This window comes from Fukomys damarensis, unplaced genomic scaffold (assembly GCF_012274545.1).
Source record: "Fukomys damarensis isolate Sample0158 unplaced genomic scaffold, DMR_v1.0_HiC HiC_scaffold_9, whole genome shotgun sequence".
NCBI lineage: Eukaryota > Metazoa > Chordata > Mammalia > Rodentia > Bathyergidae > Fukomys > Fukomys damarensis.
In genome coordinates this window covers 3315203-3328406 of record NW_022900921.1, presented here as the reverse complement: position 1 = coordinate 3328406, position 13204 = coordinate 3315203, and positions in this window count along the sequence as shown.

Genomic DNA, 13204 nt, shown 5'->3' with positions numbered 1-13204 from the left:
ACAGGGCGCCTCTCTCCTGACCAGGGCACCCGCCCAATGGAGCCCAGTTCTCACCGTCCTAGGAGCTCGCGAATTTGTCATCAGCCTGCGGCATCTTCAGGCCCTCCAGGTTCACCTTGAAAAGGGGATCAGGCCCGCAGCCTGCGGGGATGAGCGAGCTCACGCCGCGTCACACACGCGCCCAGCACCGAAAGGGTGGGGGCGAGGGCTGTGGGCTGTCCTGGCCTCGCCCGGAGGGACTGCTGGGGTCTGGGCAGAAGCCTAGGAGCAGCCTGGCCCACTGTGAATACAGGCACCACGCGCGTCTGATTGTCACCCTGTCGCTTGTCACTCTCCCCACGCCCCCAGGGCTCTACTGGGGCAGGGTGCCAGGCCCTTCTTGGACTGTAAGGTCCTGTGTTGGTGGAAAGGGCTGCCCTCCATACCAGCACTAAGGAGGGAAGCAGTCGGGGAGAGGAGGAAGGAGGAGGAATTTCCACTTGGTGCCCAGTTCTGGGCGGGGGTGGGGTGTAACCAAAGCAAGGATCCTAGGCTCCTTTTTGTTTGTTTGTTTGTTTGTTTTTCCTGTTAGTGTCTAGATCTAAGGCTACCCCGGGCTGGAGCCTGAGTCCTGGGGTTCGTGGGGACAAATGCGGTTGATAGGCTGAAGGGGTCATCCCTGGAGATTTTGGTATAAGTGAGCTTGCTTCTCCAGGCCCTCAAGAGGCTCGTTTTTGTACCTTACCACCACCCTGGGAGTCTCAGTTTCCTAACTGTAACTTTAGGCTGTGTTCTGAAGTGCCAAGACAATTCTGATGATATGCCTAATAATCCAATGAAATCAGGTTCCCTTTACTTTCAAAAGTATCATTTGAATGGTGTATTATTGCTCATCGTTTTACTTAGCCTGGGTTTCATTCCTTCATCCTAAATTCAAATAATAAAGTCTGAAGCAATAACTTACATGAGGTAGTTTATTTTGTGTAATGGTCCCCAGGAAAGAAAAGTAAGGGAGTGGGGAAAGTGGACAGGGAAGCAGAGAAAGCCAGCCTAAGACTGCAATTGAGCTGGTTATCGGCAATGACCAGGATCAGTAACAGTCTGCTGTCTTGCAGCCTGTGGTGAAGCAAAGATTGGCAATACTGACCCCACCTCAAAATTTTGATATTGTGTTCATCATAGATTTTTGCATTAATTTTGTTTTTTATAATTTTGCATTAAAATACTAGTAGTACTTACTTATGGGTGTCTTCCTTTGTTGCTCAGGATGGTCTCAGAATCCTACCTCAGCCTTCCAAGTAACTGGAACTACTGTGCCTGTCTCAAATACTTACTGGATTACTGAATTTCTTGGTGCCTCTTTATATTTCCATAGAGGCACTGTTCTTCCTTTGCCTCAGCTAAGTCTCTCCCTCGTCCCGTGAGTGATTGGGGTTCAAGCACATCAGAACTTTCTAAAGAAGAGGTCTTTGTCCCCATTGTTTCTGTTGTTTAACTCCTCCACACTCCACGTGGCACATCAGTGAGAGCTGCACAATCACCGCTCCGCTGAGCTCTTGGTTGTTGCTTACAAGTGAAAGTCAAACTGTTTAGTCCTCTACAGCAAAAGAACAAGCAAGTCCACTGCTTACAGCTTAGCCTGTGATGTAGTTGGGGTTTGCAAGGAAAATAGATTTTATACAGGACACATAATTTATAGGGTTATTTTATAAAAGTCACCCAAAGAGTCAAATGCAGTGGAGTGCAAGACATCTAGCCACACGCTAGAAACCCAAAGAATCTGTCAAGGATTCCCACAGCAGTGTCCTGCACAGCCCAGCTGAAGGCCTCAAGTCCAAGGCAATGTCCTCCATGAGTCTGGCCAGTAGCCTAGAGCCCATGGCAATGTCTCATGCTTGTCTGTATTGAGGATCTGCACCCAGAAGGCCTAAAGGCCAGTGGTGGAAGACAGAAAACCTGCACCAGTGGGGTGAAGGATTTGTGCTACCAGGCTGAGGGTTCCATACTGGAGCCAGGAATTTATGCTCACCATGAAGATCAGAACTCCCCTGATGAGAACAGCAGCCATTCCCAGGGGCAGCAAGGCCCAAGCTCCTCCTCCAACAAGAACAGCCAAGTTCTCATCAGGAAATCCAGCCTTGGCAATCTTCTAGAAAATAAACAGTCCACAATCTTCCCCTCCAGTTCTCATTTTATGCTGTTGACAACAAACCTCAGGTGGGTCTTCCACACCCAACCACACTGATTCCACCACAACCTGTGTGAAGGCTTTCCCTTCACCATTCTTTGGGACTACCCCCTAAGTGAATCTATGTTGCAGTAACAATCCTTTTTTTTTCTTTTTTTGTCTTTTTTGGCCAGTCCCAGCATGTCAAACTAACTCATCTGTGAGTCATTTTACCCCCTCTATCAACTGGTTGCAGAAAGTTACCCCACAAGGCTAAGGTTTGAGTTGAAGGAGAAGTCTGAGCTGTATGGAATTGATTTGCATGCACCCTATTGACCTGCTTAGCCCTGATCCTGAATCTACCATTTCTGTTGGGTGATGGATTGCTGACTGGCCTGCTTGATATTATGGCTTGATAGAATCTGGCAGTACTCAGCTACACTAGGTATCTCTGGATATCTTGCACAGACCTTTGATGCCCTGCCGCCATGCTCTTGATTTTAATGGAGGCAAACAGCTGTGTTTCAGAGTAATTGCTGCAGAGGTACGGTCTTGTTGCATAGCACCAGAGGTCTACCCTGAAACTCTTGAGGGCTTATCAGAGACAACCCAGCACCCACATTCACCAAGAACACCTCTCAGGTATGGGCCACATAGCATGGATGTTTGTACTGCTGTTGGCACACACTGTAGGTCTCTCTTACTCTGGGCTTCAACACACCCAAGAGATGGGTCAGAGTAGTAATCCATCAGGCACTATGTTCAAAGGTTAGGACAAACAGCTTTTCTTTACTGGGGATAACCTGACATGATCCAGAGTACTGCATTCCTAACTTCACAAATTTGTTTCAAATTAATATGGGATAGAAGAAGTGAATGGGGATATAGGTGAAATAAGATTGGCAATCATAGTGGTTCCCGTGTTCACTTTACTCTCTTGTCTAGTTTTATATGCTTTTAACTTTTCTAGGATGAAAAGAAACATCGTCAATGTGGAAGGGCCTTCATTCTTTTTTCTCAGTCCTCTGGCATACGTGTATTTCACTAGGACAGGTAGAGTACTTGCCTATTCACTAGGACAGATTAGCACCATGTCATTAACACTGTGGACTACCACGATGTCCTATAGAATATCGAGACAATCAAAGTCACTAAGTACTGTGACAGAAAGCAGGCAAGGTAACAGTCCAGGGGCGAGCAGCTTTTGATGCTTGTCTGTCTGTTTCCTGATGCTTTAACAGAGTACCGCAGGCTAGAGGCTGAGAAGTCCAGTATCAAGGGGCTATCATCTATTAAGTGGTTTCTTCCTGCATCATAACAGAGCGGAGGGCACCACTTGAGGGCATGAGAGTGCCTGCTTATACTTGCTTTTATGCCCAAGCCACTTGTCAGATAACTGACACACTCCTGCAATCACAGGATTAATGGATTAATCCATTCATGAAGGTGGAGTGTCATGACATCACTTTCTAAAGTCCCATCTTCCAGTACCATCTCATGGTTTTTTAGTTTTTGTATTTTTTTGTACTGGGGATCAAACTCAGGACCTTGTGCTTGCTAGGCAGGCATGGTGCCACTGAGCTAAATCCTTGGCCCAGAGCTCCCCAATTTTATTAGAGGACCACGACAGTGTTTTCCACACCTAGTGTTGTTGCCAGCTCCTGCTGTGTCCCACAGACCTTGAAAAGTTAAATACCTTTCCCTTAGTACGGCCAGAATTACAGGTAAGAAGTTTGTAAGAAAAATCATGGAAATAATTATCGTATATTTTTGGCAGCGTTGAAGTTTTCTTCTAGAATGAAACTTAGTCTTCCCTTAAATCAGTAGACACTGAGCCTTGAAACTGGCCTAGATCTGGGAATTCTATGAGGAAATACTACTTTCCACAGTGGCAGGTAGAGTCTGCCTTCTACTCCATAGCTTTTGATTTGGAGGGTGCTGTTATACAGTCAGGTATCACATGGCCTTCTACCAATTTCTTTAACTCCTGGGAACACCATGTCTCAGCTATTACTAAACAGAGCTTATGTAGAAAAGAACTCTGGTTGCCCCTTGGTTTTCACAGTAATTAATTCTACCCCGCCTCTGTTAATTAAGTGCCACCATCTAGCCTCTGCTCCTGACTTGAAGGAGCCCTCACCTTGTGTTTTGTGTTGCCTCAGTGAAGGGTGTGTTCCCTGACCTTCCCAAGGAATGTATTCTGGTGGTGGGTTCTCTGGTCTGGCGTGATAACTGCAATCTAACTTCATCACCTGAGCCTTCTGACTCCCTCAGTACTCTCCAGAAGTTCTGGCATCTCCACCTAATATTTGTTATATCCAAGTTTCAGAGTCAGCTGAGAAGATACGAAGGATCCTTGCCTGGATATTGATCCATAAGTAATGAGAGCGTACTCTCAGTTTAATAGTTTTATACATGTTATCCAAGTTCCTGCCAGAACATGAGCCTCATAATTTTTTCAGTATTATTCTGTCTCCTTGTAGAACACAGACTGTATTTCCCACTTAGATTGTACTGAGACTGAAACCAAAGTATTAGTCTGGAGCCAGTGAGGGGAGCTACGGGAAGATCTTTAGGAGAAAAACATTTTCGGGGCTGCTAGCCCCCTGTAGGGCTCTTGGTAGGGATTCCAGGCAAGGAAAGCTTGTCTTCTATTGTAAGCATGTTAGCAGTATACTGGGCTATTATGTGAGCTCTTTTTCAGGGGTCCCTTTCAGACTCTTGTCCTGAACATAGAAGTGGACCAGAAATGGGGTGACAGGATTTTACATTTATTAAAGGTATTAAAGGTAAGAAAAGAAAGGAGAAGTAGTGCTGTGAAAAGAAGTGATCTGCAGAGTGAGTGTGGGCCAAGTAAAGTGGCAAAGGAAATGTGCCCTGCATGAACAGTGGGCCATACAGAAAAAAAGATAGCAGTGGCATGAGGTCGATGACTGTAGTCTTTTATGCCCGCATTCTGATTTCAGATCTAGGCCTTCCTATCAAAAACCCGCTTGATCTGCTTGACTTTGTGCCAGAAGAATTGAAGATAGCATTCTCTGATTGGTATCAGGTGCAGGGCTCTGGCACATGTCCTGGGTCTCTGTCTGACAGGTTATGCCCTCTCGCCCAACTGCTTTGCTGCACCCCAATCTCCTCCCTCATTTCCCCCCAAGAGACAGCAGAATTAGAGGCCAGACTTGGCAGTGACCCTTGGAGCTGGGTCTCTGGCCACCATCACCTGTCACCCTACTGGCCACACAGCAGGAAGGCTGCCCTCGGTGGAGTTGGGCCTCGGGTGGGACCTTATGATTTTGCCACCTCTGCCCGCTGCCCTCCACCTCCAGAGAGGAGAAAAGAGGAGCAGCTGCTGGCCAGGACCATCCCTCTGCACACTTCCTGTCTGCTCTGGAGGACCATGCACCTTGGCACCAGACTTCCAACCAGGGAGGGAGAGAAAGACGTCCTTGAGTCAGAGTCCTGGCTGCCTCTGACTCTGACTTGACACACAGTCGTTAGACATCATCGACACCGTCCTCCTCCCTACCACATACCTCGCAGCTCTCCTGACTTGTGTTCCTGTAAAACAAAGTCCTTTCTAGTGGTATTTGATTTTGTGAGTTGTTTTATTTTGTTTTACTTTCACTTTGGTCCTGAATATAATGAAACGACAGCAAAATGAACACACACGCCAATGTATCCCAACCCATCTACCCAGTTACATTTTGGGTTACATCAGGTTAATGTTGACTCCGGTATGGAGAAACTACATGTACTATAGAATAACTGCTTACCATATAAGAAAGTTATACCTCTGATTTTGAGCTCCCTACTGCTCAGACTTCTCCTGGGTTTTCTGTGTTCTCTTTTTATCCTGAAATACATTTATTAGGCTGAGAGGTTACGTTGCATGAGTGGAAGCCAGGGATCCGCTGTTGGCATCCACTGCAACCAAAATTGAACCTGTCGCAGTCAACAAGCACCTTTGGTCTTTTGTGAATTTGAGCTAAATCTATGAGCCTCATCCAATAGCTATAGCTCTGTGGCTTTTTTAATTGTGGGAAATTAATGGAAGATGTTTACATGAGCAATGTTTGCCTTTACTGTGTGATGAATGAATTTTTTGTAGCGTGGGTGCATGTGCAAGAGAATAGGAAAAATGTTTCTGAAACAGAACTTGTAAATATTTGTAATGAGAAGTAAATGTAATGATTGATATAATTGTGCTATGGAACAATGTAAGTATGAAATTACACAATAAAAAAAGAGTTAGTGTCTGTATGGGGAGAACTGTTGAACTGTTGGTTCGTTGTAAGAATAGGAGAGTGAACTTTCCTGTGGGGGAGAGTATGGCAAAGAGGGATATTAGAAAGGCTACCAGTGCCCCTTCAACCTGTGGTGGAAGAGGGACCAGTATGACTCTGCTTCTTGCACTCAGATCTGAGTTGAACTTGTTTTTATGAAGAGGAAAACCAGGTCTTCCAGAGGCTCACAGAGGTAGCTTTCTCTTTTGCATGGTCTTTCCTTCAGTTTAGGTGGAGCTGGCTTTGTCCTAGACAGGCAAATCCAGCTCTCTGTCTTTGCACCTTTACTGTAATGGTTGTGGCAAGGATCACTGAATAGGGGTCCTTTTGTTTTGGTTTTTGTTGGTCATAGGAATCCCCCTTTTTTAAGTTTTGCTGAGCACTGGGTCTCCAGGCAGACACTAGGTGATCCCCTTGGGCCAGAAGCTGGCTGGACTCTGTCCCCATATAGTTGGATAGGCTGTTGGACTTGGCCCAGATTAATAAGATGTTATGTGTCTCGTGGTCTCTGGGTCTACTGCCATATCAGAAGATAAAAAGGCCTCCCATATATCATTGGAATGGATTCATATTTAGCCCAGCTTAGGGAGTATTTTGAATCTTCACGAGGGCTATTGGAAGACTAAAACATCTCTTGGCAAAGTTTTGCCAGAGTTTGCTTTAGGTCCTGGTTGGCTCTCTTGGACTTTGCAGAGGACCGAGATCTTCATGTAGAAGGGAGATGGTACTTTATTCCTGCTTTTGCCGCCACCTTCCCAAGGTATCTGATGGGTAAAAGAAGGCCCATTGTCACTCTGAAAGGACCAGGGCAGTCCAAACTGGGGGATTTTTTTCAGGAGCACTTGGGCTACCTCCATAGCTATCTCAGAACAGATAAGGAAGGCCTCAATCCAGCCTGTAAAAGTATCAGTTAGGACCAATATTTGTTTAAATCCCCCACGTGGTGGCATATGGGTAAAGTCTAAGTGTCAGTCCTCCCCAAGATATGTCCCTCTTCTCTGAACAGGTTCTATCAAAGGAGGTAGTTTGGATTTGCCAGAGTTATTGTAGGCACAGAGAGGGCCGGTCTGAAGACCTATTGGGTGGTCACTGCTAGTCCTGGTCCCGTGAAGATTCGAATGACCATTTCCCATGAAGTGTCTTTTGTTATATGGACAGGATCATGAAGGGTTCATACACCCTTCTACTGTGTCCCTTGGGGAAGAACCAACTTGTTTTTAAAATGCCGCCTGAGTCTCTTTAATTCCCCCTTGTCCTTGGGCCCGTTTATCTGCCTAGGGACATAGACCAGCTTTAAAGATTCCTCAGGAACTGGGAATAAAGCTAGGGTCTTGAGGGGCAGTAAGGCTTCCCTTCTTGCCTCTCTATTAACCTTTTGATTTCCCAAGGAGACTTTAGACCTGTCTCTGTGGTGTCCCTTGCAGTGAACGCCAACAGCCTGCTTGGGAAGACAGACCACACCTAGGAGTTGTAGAATTTATTGCCTGTGCTTTGTACGTGATTGCTTGTTAGTTAGCAAGCCCCTTTCCTTCTTTCCTCATTCCAAAAGTGAATAATTGGAATAGTTATATTTACACAGCAGGACATTTACTCTCTGTCCAGGTAGGTGCTATCATGGTAGAAAGTACCTATAAAAGAACATTTCTGAGATGTCCCAAATTTAATTACAAAAGCTGGAGAGTGAAGGAGTTCTAACAAGTTGGGAAATGACAACTGTATTTTGATGTCCTTGGACATAGCTGACCTCCTCAGGGTCTTGGAGGGGCAGGTCACTGACGTCCTGCCTGTTTGCCTATGTCTAGGCAATCTCCAGTTTGTGAGAGTGTCTGACCTGTAAGCCTGCAGGCATCAGTGAGGCAGGATTATGAACAGTGCAACTCTTTATGATGGTAGCCCTAGAGATGTCTAGAAGCATGGCCTAGAGCCATTCCCCTGTCAACTGCAAGTAACCTTTTGTCTTAAGAATTAGCCATAACCTTAAAGGAGTCAGGACTTCTGATTTTTGCCCCAAGTTAGTTTCATAGCTTCTTCTGTTAGCAGAGCTGTAGCTGTTCTTGTCCTCAGGCAGGGTGCCCAGCTAGCAGCCATTCTGTAAAAGTATGCCAGCCTTTGAGTCAAGACACCCAAAGCAATCCCATTCTTTTCTTAGTGCTAGAGCCGGAGTTAGGGCATGTTTTATTTCCCAAAAGGCATTGTCAGTCACTTTTCTTCATTCGACAGGCACAAACTCAGGGTCTTTGACAACCTCACATAGAGGCTTTGCCATTTGTCCAAATAAGAGATCCAGATCCAGCAAAAGCCAGCCATTCCCAGAAAGGAATAAAGCTGTTGTTTGGTGGCAGGGAGCACAAGCTCACAGGTAGCCTGGGTTTCATCCCTAAACAGTTGTTCTTTAGGTGTAAGAATGTATCCCAAGTACTAGACTTTCTGGAGGGATATCTGAGCCTTTTTCTTTAAGACTTTATATCCTTTCTTAGCTAGAAGATTTTGAGCTTGAGCAGTATTATTGTTGGCTAGTTCCTGTGTTGGGCTGCAAATTAGAGCATTATCTATATACTGTAGGATGGTTCCTTGTTTAAGCTCTAGGTTCCTGTAGTCTTTTTCCAGTGCCAGAGCAAAAAGATGAGGGCTATTTCTAAAGCCCTGTGGGAGAACTGTCCGGTTATACTGTTGTTTTTCCTTTGAAGTAGGATTTCCCCATTCTAAGCCAAACAGTAAGTGGGGACTTGGATGGAGGGGAATAGAAAAGAAAGCATCTCTGAAGTCTAAAACCAAGAACCAATTCATGTCTCCTGGAATCTCAGAGATTGTGTATGGATCGGCCACCGCAGGATAGACTGGGGTGAGTATCATTAATGAGGTGATGGCCTTGTACCATCCTGTGTTTTCCTGAAGGCTTTACTGTGGGGAGAGTGGGAGTCCTGTGAAGGGACTGGCAAGGCCATGGGAGGCCATGTTTAAGAAATCTCTATGCGAGGTCAGAGACCTTTACAGGCCCCTTCTTCGATTGGATGTCGCTTCCATTTGGGAAATTGGCTGAAGTCTTTTACTTTTATAACTATCAGTGTTGTTGAATTTGCCCTTCCAGATATTTTTGTTAAACCATGCAGCAGGACCCACCTGTTGGCTATCAGGTCAGGGAGTCCTGATAGAGTCCCAAGAGGTAAAATCAGCTTTGACCTTTGCTGGAATTTGAGAATTGGCCCCTAATTTTGTTAGTAAATCTCTTTCTAGCAAGAGACACTGTGGGACAATTAAAAACTCCTGGTTGAACATTTGACCTTCAAATTGACATGACAAAGCAGCAGTAAGTAGGAGTCTAGGAGTGACTAGGGGTCTTATTGATCTGAATTACAGCTCTAGCTCTAGAAGAGAGTTTTCCAGAGAAGGAAGTTGAAACAGAGTGAGCCTCTCTGGAATTCAGCTGCTTCCACTGAGCTTGAAGTTGTCAGGAACCTATAAGTTCTAAAATTCCAACATTAATTTACCTAAACGCCCCTATTCTATGTCCCAAGGTTTCCTGCATTTCCTGTCAGAGCCATGATGCTATCGTAGGAGAACCTTTAAGGCCATGCACACTGGCTTTTTTTTTTTTTTTTTTTTTTTTTTTTTTTTTTTTGTGGCTCTACTACCCTTAGAATTATCATCTGGGCTTGATTTCCTGTATAACCAGCCCTGTGGCTGCAGAAGATAAGATCTCTTTCAAAGCTGCGATGGAGCCTCTTGACTTCCAAAATATGTCCTAATTTAATAGCCGGTTGTCCTGAGCTTGTCATGTTCTTTCTTCCCGTTTTTTAAAGCAATTAACAAAAGCTGGTCCACTCTATGACCCTTCTAATCACCATTGTTCTTGTATATTCTTAGTACTGTCAACGTACTTTTTCTACTTTGCCACTATTGGAGTTTCAGGCTGGAAATTTTTTGTTGTAGGGGACTGTCCTGTGAGTTTTAGTGTGTTTAGTAGCATCTCTGGCTTCTATCTCCTACATTCAGTAGCATGCTATCCTGGTAGAGACAATAAAAAAATGCCTCTAATTTACAAGGTGGATCAGAATATATGGTAAATATTTAAAGTTTAAAATTTTGTCGCAGTAAAAGACACATTGCTACGCATCCCTCTCCCTCACCCCTTCATTCTTGCCTCCTTCTAAAGCAGTTCTGCACGCTCTCTTTTGTGAGTGTTCTAACAAAGTATGATAAAAATACCGTGAAAGGGCCGAGGATGTAGCTCAGTGGTGCCCACCACCTGCCTCACAAGCACAAGGTCCCAAGTGTGACTCCCAGTACCAAAAAAAACCCAACCAAAACACCCCCAAACAGTGAAAGCTGCTGCTGAGTGCCATCTGATGGAAAGGCAGACTCATTAAAGTGTTACTTGGTGTGTTCTCATCACTTGTACCCCAGACCTGGCAGCGTGGAACTTTTAGTTCTTCCCCAAAGTCAAAATGACCATGAAAGGTAAATGTTTTAAATCAATTCAGGACGCAGAGGCAGCCAAGACGGCGAAACTAAAGACACTCACAGAAGAGAACTTCCAGATCTGCTTCAGAAAGCGGCAAAAATAAGAACAATGAGATATGTGGGTGTGAAGTGAGGGCAGTATTTGTGGGGGGTTAATGGCAATGTAGCTTTTACTATATTTTTTACTACTAATAAATTTAAAAATTTTAAATGCTCCCCATATTCTGTACTTTTCTGCATCCAGTCAAACTACAGCCTTGCCGTCTTTTCTGTGTTTTGTGCCCAATTCATTGTTCAGGAAGCCAAGGACCTGGGGAGAAGCCTCGGGATCCCTCCTTGGTGTCTGTGTAAGAGCCAGTGAGGCCTCGGGCAGCCTGTCTTCGGGTCTCCAGCCTCTGCCTTACAGCCAGATGTGTGTGACACCACCAAGTGTGTGTGTCTGTGTGTGACTCCAGCAAGGCTGAGGGCTGGCTTTGGTGGGGATCCAGACAGAGCTCTCCACTGTGGCAGAGAGGAGCAGGAGGGCATGGAAGGGCACAGGAGGACAGTGATCCCCTTTAATACTCCACTATGTCCATTCAGAGGTGCTGAGGGAATAGGGTTTAAAAAGCAGAAAGCACATGGGCAGATAATAAAGCAAGAAGTTACATAGGGCTGTGAAGAGCAAGTCAGCGGTCGGCCTAGGGTGAAAGGAGCTGTCACCCGGGGCAGGAATGAGCTGTCCGGGACAGCACTGGAGTGCGCATAGTTGGACAGGGGTCCAGAAGTGAAAGGAAGTCCCCAGGTGGCACAGAGGGACCCGTGGAGCCCGAGTCCAGGCTTCTTTCTAGGCATCACTGTGCAGCTCACAGCACCCCATCGCCAGCTCAGGTGCCCGTGGGCCGGGACCCCCGCCAGGACTGGGGCTTTAGCTGGTGAGAAGCAGCATCTGGGCTCCTCCGGCCCTGGTCCCTTTGGTTCTAGGGGAGGAAGGCAAGGAATCAGAAAGCTCGTCTGACACACACTGGACCAGAAGGAAGGGCTGCTTTCATTTGAACTTCCTTGGAGGATCAAGGAAATCTGTAAGAGGCTGGAGGAGGTCTTGATACTGAACTTACAGCTCAGCTGGATTAGGACTGTGGGCAGACACCAGCAGGACTGCTGACCTCATGGGGCTTTGTGAGCAGGGGTCAGGAATTTAGACTTTGAGCTGAGAGGAAGGAGGGGCCATGAAGCTTTAATAGCCAGCAGTGACACAGTAACGCATTTAAAAGCCACCCTTTGCCATTACCTTGAGAGAGGACAGATGGATGGCAGGACGCAGGGAGGCTAGGCATGAGCTATTACACTCTGAGCAGTGGCTGGGGCTGCAGAGGGAAGTGGGCTGGCTAGGAATTAGGGATAAATGCAGTCATGTCTGCTAAGTGCTCTCCCTGCTTCCACCCTTGCTCCTTACTGTCTCTGCTTGTGCAGTACCCAGAGTAATACTGGTTAAAACATGCCGCTTCTCTGATTTTAAGCCAAAGTCCTTACCAAGGCTCTTCCTCGGATGCAGTTCCCCAGGATAGCCACAAGGGTGCGCCACCTAGGCCTCAGGTCTGGGCAGTGAGATCTGTCCAGATTCCTTATGCGAAGCAACTCCGTGCCCTCTGTTGTAATATACTCTATTTCCTCGGTAGCGTTGATTATATTGGAAACGTCTTCCTAGTGTGTAGCACAAAGCTGGACACACAGTACATTCTCAGTAAACATTGAATTGAATGAGAGTCAAGACTGAGGATGCAGGAGGGAGACAGTTGCTCTCAAGGACTTCCTTCCCCTTGAGGGTTTAGGCAGGAGGCTTGCAGAAACCTGCAGCAGGAGGTGTGGAAGCAGGTGGCAGGAGGTGAGGTATGTGTGTGCACAAGAATGAGTGTGCAAGAGTGGGTTCTGGACCCAGGGCCCTGCCTCTCCCGGATCTGGCCTGGGGACTTGGCCGGACAGAGGAAGATTTCAGCAAGGGTCTGACCAAGGGGAGAAGAGGTTGTGACACAGGCCCTGGCAGGCATGGGAGGAGTCGGGCAAAGGAGCCGTGGGTGGGAACTCCTGACGGCGCAGGGCCGTGGTGGGGGTGGGGCGTTGCTCCGGGGGTGGAGACAGTGAGCTGGGCCTTGAAGAGTAAGCACAAGTTCGCAGGATGAAGATGGAAGGGCCTTTGATTTTGAGAGACGGGCTGAGGGCTATGTGTGGCAGAAGGCTCAGAGAATGGTGACTCGTGTGATGTCACGGAGGAAGAGAGACAAAGCATTCTGCAGCCTGCACCCAGAAGGCTTTAAAGGCTAGGCCCTCTCTGGGG